This window comes from Charadrius vociferus, unplaced genomic scaffold (assembly GCF_000708025.1).
Source record: "Charadrius vociferus isolate BGI_N301 unplaced genomic scaffold, ASM70802v2 scaffold399, whole genome shotgun sequence".
Taxonomy (NCBI): Eukaryota; Metazoa; Chordata; class Aves; order Charadriiformes; family Charadriidae; genus Charadrius; species Charadrius vociferus.
This window is the reverse complement of record NW_009653080.1, coordinates 1-8,532: the sequence shown is the minus strand read 5'-3', so window position 1 is coordinate 8,532 and position 8,532 is coordinate 1. Positions and strand designations below refer to the sequence as shown.

The 8,532-nt window shown below is 47.5% G+C and overlaps 1 non-coding gene across 1 annotated transcript; it reads left to right on the top strand.

Moving 5' to 3' along the window:
* Window positions 1-7,386: 7,386 nt before the first annotated feature.
* Window positions 7,387-7,458, top strand: TRNAG-UCC. The gene has a single exon. It is a non-coding gene; the product is annotated as a tRNA-Gly (tRNA).
* Window positions 7,459-8,532: the final 1,074 nt, after the last annotated feature.

The following is an 8,532-nucleotide window of genomic DNA, read 5'->3' as shown; positions in this document are numbered from 1 at the left end:
TTCCCTCCTTTTTATCAGTAATCCACTGCAATTTTTAGGCATATGTCTTGCAGTCTAACTTTTTAACATTCCTAAGTAGTATAATTTCTAGCTGTAAGAAAAAAGAACCACCACCCACACACCACCTGCCCCCAGATCTCCAGGATATTGTTTAAACCAAATGCACCTTTTCGTAAGTGACATTTTTAAGTAAGAGACTATAAAGTGTGAATGACTTCATTACGTTTTTGTAACGTAGAGGAAACACTGGCTCTAAGGAACCGTGAAACAGTGGAGTTCAAGATCCTGGGAGGGAATAAAAAGCAACAGCATAGTACAGACTCAGGACAACAGACTTCAATATGTTCAGGAACTGGGCTTGGCTAAACAGGGAACACATAATGGAGCTCCAGTGCAAAAAGGCAGCATACAGGAGATGGAAACAAAGCAGGGATTTAGAAACTACAAGGCAGGGATTTAGAAGCACGTTCTGGGGATATAGGCATTGGGTTAGGAAAGCCAAAGCTCAGCTACAGTTCAGACCAGCAAAGGACATCAAGGGCAACAAGAAGAGCTTCTGCTGCTACATTAGTAGTCAAAGGTTGAACAAGGAAAACGGGTCCCTGTTGCTGAATGACGCAGGTGAGTAAGTAGCAGCAGACACGGGTGAAGTAGAGATACTTACTCCTTCTCTGTCTCAGTCTTCAGCAACAAGGTACACTCTTGTCAAATCTGCAGATGACTCTACTTCCAGGGCACCATTTGATATGCTCATGGGCAGGGATGCCATCCAGAGGGACCTGGACGTGCCAGAAGAATGGGCCTGGAGGAAACTCATTAAATTCAAGAAAGACAAATGCAAAGTTCCACCACTAGGAAGGAAGAAGACCTTGCAGCAATATGAGCCTGGGACTGATGGGCTGAGGAGAAGCTCTTCTTGAAAAACCCTGTGAGATTTTCAAGACATGACAGGATAAGGCTCTGTGCCACCTGGTCTGACCTCAGAGCTGATTCTCCTCGGGCCTCAGAGGTGATTCTACTTTGAGCAGGAGGTTGTACTAGAGACCTCCTGAGGTCTCTTCCAACCTGAATTATCCTATGACCCTAAAGAAGTGCATAAGATATTTCTGTTAGGCCAATTTTAACCGCTTCATTTTAGTTCTGTGAAAAAAAAAAAAAAAAGAAAATTAGAGTTGTTTTCACATGCTATGTAAAGGCAAAATATAGGTGAAAATTAATGTCATACATATTTATTTCATTACTTGTATTAACTTGTCGAGATATTCATACTATAATAAAATAAATATATTTAAAATAAATATATTTAGATTTTTAAAATACTAGGGGGTTTTGTCTTATGATTTTTAAAAATGAGAATTGTCATTATGATCCTTGTGAGTTCATGAGGGTGAAAACAATTTTGCTGGAAAATGTTTTGCGTATGAAAAAAAGCAACCTCCAATATCATTGAAACAATTTCAGTTAAAATCTCTCATCAGTTTGCAGACTTGGATCTAAAAAGCATATCAGACTTAAGGTTCATCTTTGACGCCTAATTTTGGATACATTTAATACACTTTTCTCCTCACCAATTGTAGAGTACCATTTCCAGATGATCAGCTAAAATTTAGACAATGACACTTTTCAGATCAAATGAATTGCCACTAGAAAGGGTTCAAGAACAACAGCTGTCATAGCAGTTGCAACCATTTTACTGCGATCAATTTATATGCAGAAAATCAGGAGTGATCAGTGCAGCATCAGGACCCTGTAACTTCCAAAATTTCTGGAGGAATGTATTTGACACTAAAATCACCATAAAAATAATTACTGTTGGCTTTTGAAACCTGTTTTAAATCACCACCATATTAACATTAACATTATTTCTCTTTGCAGTTCACTGTTTTCCCCAAATATAAACGTAATATAAGCTTATTTATCAAAATGTGATTTATGCATTAAAAAAATACGTATAAAAAATCATGAAAGAGGATTTAGCATATTTCTGTAAAAATAACCACCAATCCAAACTGTCTCATAATTTATGCAAGGTATGAACATGTGCAACAAATATCTCAAAAAGAATATCCCGACATTGGGTTCAAGAACTTACAAGACTGGGACTTGAGGAAGTTCACAGGCAAGGCTGAAGGAGACCAAAATTTGAGCCTCATCACATGAATATAAGAGAATCAGCTACACACTGGTCCCATCTTATGAGGCTTCTCCAGATTTTTGTGTTTCCTTTTTATTGTTGAAGTCATATATGGAGAAGAAATCAGAAGTGTCTTTAAGTAGTCATGGTTCCACAGGCTTCAGTGAATCTCTGACAGTTTAGAGCAGGCTGTGACTGCTTGTTGTATACGGGAGCATAATTCTACACAGAGACCTTTGAGACCTTGTCAGCAAGCCTTCAGACCATTCCCTGAAGGATCCTGTCTCTGGATAGATGACTACAGAACTGACTCATTTTTTTTTCTCCCTTTGCCATGTTAGACACTGCTCTCCTGTTTTTAGATAATTCTAATAGTTCGGTGGCCCAGTTATTCAGATAATTCTAAGAGTTCTGTGGCCCAGTAGTTTCAGCACTGAGCTGGAAAACAAAGTCTCTAAAAATGCAATCATATTATCTGAGTTGCAGATAGAACACAAGGGCTTCATGTGTGCTTGTCATGCCATTTTGAGGGAGGCAGTATAGGCCAGAATGATGGTATTCAACCAACAATGGCAATCTCTTTTATAAGCTGTGCACAGATGTTGTGCATGGGGCAGAAGCAGGATGGGTGCTGGGACTCAAGCCCAGTAGAAGCTCCAACAATTGCTATTGCTTCTTTTCTTGTATCTAATAAAGGAGATAAGGAGGTGGAACAAAGACGGGATGAAGCCAGATCCTACAGAGACTTCAGTGCCTGAATTCACAGCATGTAGAATAAAGATCTTCTAATATGGTGCAGTTCCGGGTGCAGTTTAGCTGCCCAAAGCTGTAGGTGTCACTGAGCTGTCTATACCATCACGACCTAAAGGTTTACCAGGCCTGTGGTTGTGTACAGATTGTGACTGTGTGTTTGTAGGATTCAGTGATATACAAGAACATGAAGGCTTTATCCTCAAAATTTCTCTACTTTATTACAGCATCACAGAATCCCAGACTGGTGAGGGTTGGAAGGGCCCTCTGGTGCTCACCCAGTCCCACCCCCTGCCAGAGCAGGGGCACCTCCAGCAGTGGCACAGGACGGCGTCCAGGCGGGTTTGGAATGGCTCCAGAGTGGGAGACTCCCCCACCTCTCTGGGCAGCCTGTGCCAGTGCTCCGCCACCCTCACAGCAAAGAAGTTCCTCCTTATGTTAAGATGGAGCTTCCTATATTCAAGTTTGTGCCCATTACCTCTTGTCCTGTCACTGGGCACCACTGAAAAAAGACTGTTCCCATTCCCCTGGCACCCTCCCTTTAAGTATTTATAAGCATTAATAAAATTCCCCTTCAGTCTTCTCTCTCCAGACTAAAAAGACCCAAATCCCTGAGCCTTTCCTCATGAGAGAGATGTTCCAATCCCCCAAAAATCTTTGCAGCCATTTGCTTGACCCTCTCCAGCAGTTCCCTGTCCTTCTTGAACTGGGGAACACAGAACTGGACACAGTGCTCCAGATGTGGCCTCACCAGGGCAGAGTAGAGCAGGAGGATGACCTCCCTCAAACTGCTGGCCACATTCTTCTTGATGCACCCCAGCATGCCATTGGCCTTCTTGGCCACCAGGGCACACTGCTGGCTCATGGTCATCCTGTTGTCCACCAGGACACCCAGGTCCCTTTCCACAGAGCTGCTCTCCAGCAGGTCAGCCCCCAACCTGTACTGGTGCATGGGGTTATTCCTCCCCAGATGCAGTACCCTACACTTGCCTTTGTTGAATTTCATAAGGTTTCTCTCTGCCCAACTCTCCAGCCTGTCCAGGTCACGCTGTATGGCAGCACAGCCTTCTGGCATGTCAGCCACTCCTCCCAGGTTTGTGTCATCAGCAAACTTGCTGATGGTACACTCTATCCCTTCATCCAGGTCATTGATGAATATATTGAACAGGACTGGACCCAGTACTGACTCCTGAGGGACACCACTCGTTACTGACCTCCAACTAGACTCTGTGCCACGAACCACAACCCTCTGAGCTCTGTCAGCCAGTTCTCAATCCACCTCACTGTCCATTCATCTCACCCACACTTCCTAAGCTTGCCTGCGAGGATGATGTGGGAGACAGTGTCGAAAGCCTTGCCGAAGTCAAGGTAGACAACATCCACTGCCCTTCTGTCATCCACCCAATCCAGTCATGCCATTGTAGAAGGCTATCAGATTAGTCAGACATGACTTCCCCTTAGTGAATCCATGTTGACTACTTCTAATAACCTTCTTTTCTTCCAGATGCTTTGAGATGGTGCCCAGAACAAGCTGTTCCATCATCTTCCCAGGGATGAAGGTGAGGCTGACCGGGTCATCCTTCTTGCCCTTTTTGAAGACTGGAGTGACATTGGCTCTCCTCCAGTCCTCAGGCACCTCACCTGTTCTCCAGGACCTATCAAAGATGATGGAGAGATTACAGATTACCACAAATACCAAAAAATCACCACTAGCAAGTATACCTATGATTAATAAGCAAATATCTATATCAAGCTATTACAAATTTTTATCATGAATCAATAGTATAGCAGCGATCAATAACAGTAGCAACAATTAGTAACAGTGACAATAATAGCAGCACTCAATAATAGCAGCAACATATATGTATATAATATTACAGGTTACTACAAACTTCTTCCTAGTAAAGCGAACTTATCAATAATATAACATCAGATATACTTATGATAGATCACTTGTATGCACTTATATGGTACCAAGAGCATTAAACCAATGCTAGATGCAAACTATCCCAGAGAGTAGGACAAACTGATCTTAGAAGGGGACCCAACCATCTCAAAAGTGGGACGACAAACCACACCGAACCCAGAAGTGGGTCCAGAGGGGGACCAAATCAAATAAGAGTCTCACTTCAAAAGCAATCCAAAATTACTTGCAGAGAACTCAACCTGTTTAGGGAAAGTATGTGCAGAGCACAGGCGGGAGGAAGGGAAGGAGACCTGGCCACCAGTGCTGGTGCTGGCAATGGCCAGGAGCATCATGCAGGGCTGTGGGAGGTGCCAGCTAAAGTGTTAAGGGGAGCAGAGTCGTGCAGCAGAAGTGTGCTGGTAGATCGAAACCATCCTCTGCTAATAGTTTTTTTTCTTCCCCTGCTCCTGACAGCCACTGCCTTTCCCTCGCCTCCTTCAGGAAGTTTTAACCTGCACCGCTGTGCTCCCACTCTCTAGGCACCCATGGCTGTGACCATCCTGCACCCTCTGCCACTACCACCTTCTTTCTCCTTTGTCTTCTTAGGAGCCAACACTCCCAAAGCGCACCTCAGCAAGGCAGATGGGTGGGTGTGGAGCAGCAGGCAGAGCTCCTCCCATGAGGCAGTGTGTGTCTTGGGGACACAGGTGATTCTCTCTTCCCAACAGGCAGCTCAGTCCCAACTTCCCAGACACAAGCAGGAACCTCCAGGAACCTGCAGGTGGGGAGGAGGACAAGGCTGGTGCTCGTTTGGGAAAGACCAATGCAATCAACTTGACCACGTGTTTTCTCCATCCCAATCTGTTTGCTGCCGTGCCCACTCACAGGTCCAGCTCGGAGCAGGGCTGAGCAGGAATTCCCAATGGGCACCGTACTGGCTACATATGGCAAGAGTTTGGTAGTGTGGGGGTTAGGGGGTGCTGCAGGGTGGCCTGTGTGAGAAGTGACAAGGGGCTGCCCTGTGCTGGACACAGCTGGTTCCATCTCCACAGCAGACCCACTACAGGACACAGCTGAACCATCAGCAAAGTTTGTGGCCTCTATGAAAACATAATAGAGAAAGTGCAGAAAATGCCAGACAGCCAGAGAAGGAAGAAAAAAAAAAAAGGGTCAGAAAGACCAGAGGGAAAATGCCTCCCTCCTGTGTTGCATGGGTGGGTAGAGGGGTCTGGAGTGGAGTGAAGTTGAGACTGTGTAAGAGGGAGAAAAGTTGCAGTTTTATGTTTGTCTTTTTGTTTCTCTGTGAATCTATTTCAGAGGGCAATAAATTAATTTCCCTTAAATTGAGTCTGTTTTCCACGCAACAGTTTTTGCTAAGCCATGTTCCTGTGTTGATCTTGACATGGAAGCTTTCTCATCCTATTTTCTGTGCTCTGCATCCCACTGAAGGTGGGGAAAGGAGTGAGCAGCTGGGTGGGTGTTTGTCTGTGCTTACACTCCTGCAGGTACTACACAGAAAGGTGCATCCACTTCCATAGTACATGCACAGCTGGCACATGTATGATGTGATGAAGATGAAGAGCAGCAGCATTACCAGCACCCACAGAAGCACCACCAGCACTCACACAAGCATGAACAAGACAGACAGGCCCATCCTTTTCTTCCTTTGGGGGTGTTGGTGGATGAGAAGCTCAACATGAGCCAGCAATGTGTGCTCTCAACCCAGAAAGCCACCTGTATCCTGGGCCGCATCAAAAGAAGCATGGCCAGCAGGTCGAGGGAGGTGATTCTGCCCCTCTACTCTGCTCTGGTGAGACCCCACCCGGAATACTGTAGGCATGGACCTGCTGGAGCGGGTCCAGAGGAGGGCCACAAAGATGATCCAAGGGCTGGAGCACCTCTGCTGTGAGGACAAGCTGAGACAGTTGGGGGTGTTCAGCCTGGAGAAGAGAAGGCTCTGGGGAGACCTTATAGTGGCCTTCCAATATGTGAAGGGGGCCTACAAGAAAGCTGGAGAGGGACTTCTTACAAGGGCATGTAGTGATAGGATGAGGAGTAATGGCTACAAACTGGAAGAGGGGAGATTTAGATTAGATATTAGGAAGAAATTTTTCACTGTGAGGGTGGTGAGACACTGGCCAGGTTGCCCAGAGAAGCTGTGGCTGCCCCATCCCTGGAGGTGTCCAAGGTCAGGTTTGGGTGGGGTTTTGAGCAACCTGGGCTGGTGGGAGGTGTCCCTGCCCAGGGCAGGGGGGGTTGGAATTAGATGATCTTCAAGGTCCCTTCCAACCCAAACCATTCTATGATTCCTCTCTGACTGCTCAGGACCGGAGATCAGCGCTGGATGCACACACCCCTTCCCTCCGACATGCACACCACCAGGTCCCTTGAGGGGGACCAGGCCATACCGTAGGTCTGTGCAGAGTCCGTGCCTGGAGCTCAGTCCCGGTTTGCCAGTGGCTAGCACAGCTTGAGGTTTCCTAGCCAAGAGAAACACATATGCTTTGTAGCAGTTTATGATAGAGTGTACACTGGGGGTGGCCAGGAGGCAGCCAGCGTGGGAACCAGAGGAGCAGCACACAGCTGTGCAGCAGGTGCGTTGGTGGTATAGTGGTGAGCATAGCTGCCTTCCAAGCAGTTGACCCGGGTTCGATTCCCGGCCAACGCAGACAGGGTTTTTGCTTTAGCCGGGCTCCGTGGTGCCTGTGACTCTGCTGCTCCAAAACAGCCCAGCTTCCCACAGCAATGCAGCTCCCAGCTGGGAGGATGCAAGCACAGATCAGCTGCTTGGCAGGCAGCTCTGCTGCTGGCTGTAAAAGCCACCCTGGCAGGCGGAGTGCTGCCCCTGCTTCTTCTCCCAGCGCCAACAGCCGCCCCAGTTCCACAAAACCTATGGCAACACCTCTGTGTCCCCTAAACAAAGCATCTCTGCCAGCTCCCAGGCCTGTAAGGGGGAAAGCTTCAGCCCTGCTCCTGGGTCCCCCAAGAACAGCTCCTTACAGTCTCGTATGTTCGTTGAGCAGCTCTGGACTGTTGTGATCGGAGCAGCACAGAGGCAGGGTGATGTCTCTGTAACCCTGGGTGGGAGACAACAGCCTCTGTGCCAGTCCTCTGTTCCCTGCCACGATACATCTGCTTTTCATGAGCAGGCTCGTTCTCTTCATCCCTGGTTCTACCCGGTTTCTCTCCCAGGGATCCCAGATATGCTGGTGAGAAATGCCTAATACAGCGTCAGCTGCCTGGGGCTGAGATTAGTGTATTATAGACCAAGGGAGCCCCCCGAAGAAATGGGAACCCTCCCGGTGCTGAGGGAGCTCCCAACGGCAGCTGAGAGAGAGGATCCCACGGCTGTGCTCTGAGGGAAAGGGGGGAGGATGCAGGGTCACCACCACTGGGGACACCTCAATGGCCACCGTTGAGTCAGCGCAGCGGGCGACACAGGGCTCACTGCAGCTGCTTGCAAGTGGGGTTGGGCCACAGGCTCCGCAGGGGCGTGGGGGACAGGGTCTGAAGCAAGACATCTCTCGGTGCGGCAGGCAAAGCTGAAACACAGAGCAGAGAGGAAACATGGACCCTAACATCAGTATGTCGATTGTTTTCTCTGTTCTCTCTGAAGATACATGCTGCCTTTCATCACCATTTCTAGCCCCATGTCCAGAAACCGCCTGCAGCTGATTGATCCCTCTATGCTTTAAAGAAACCCCTCTTGCCAGCTCTCCACAGCCACCCGCATCAGAAGGGA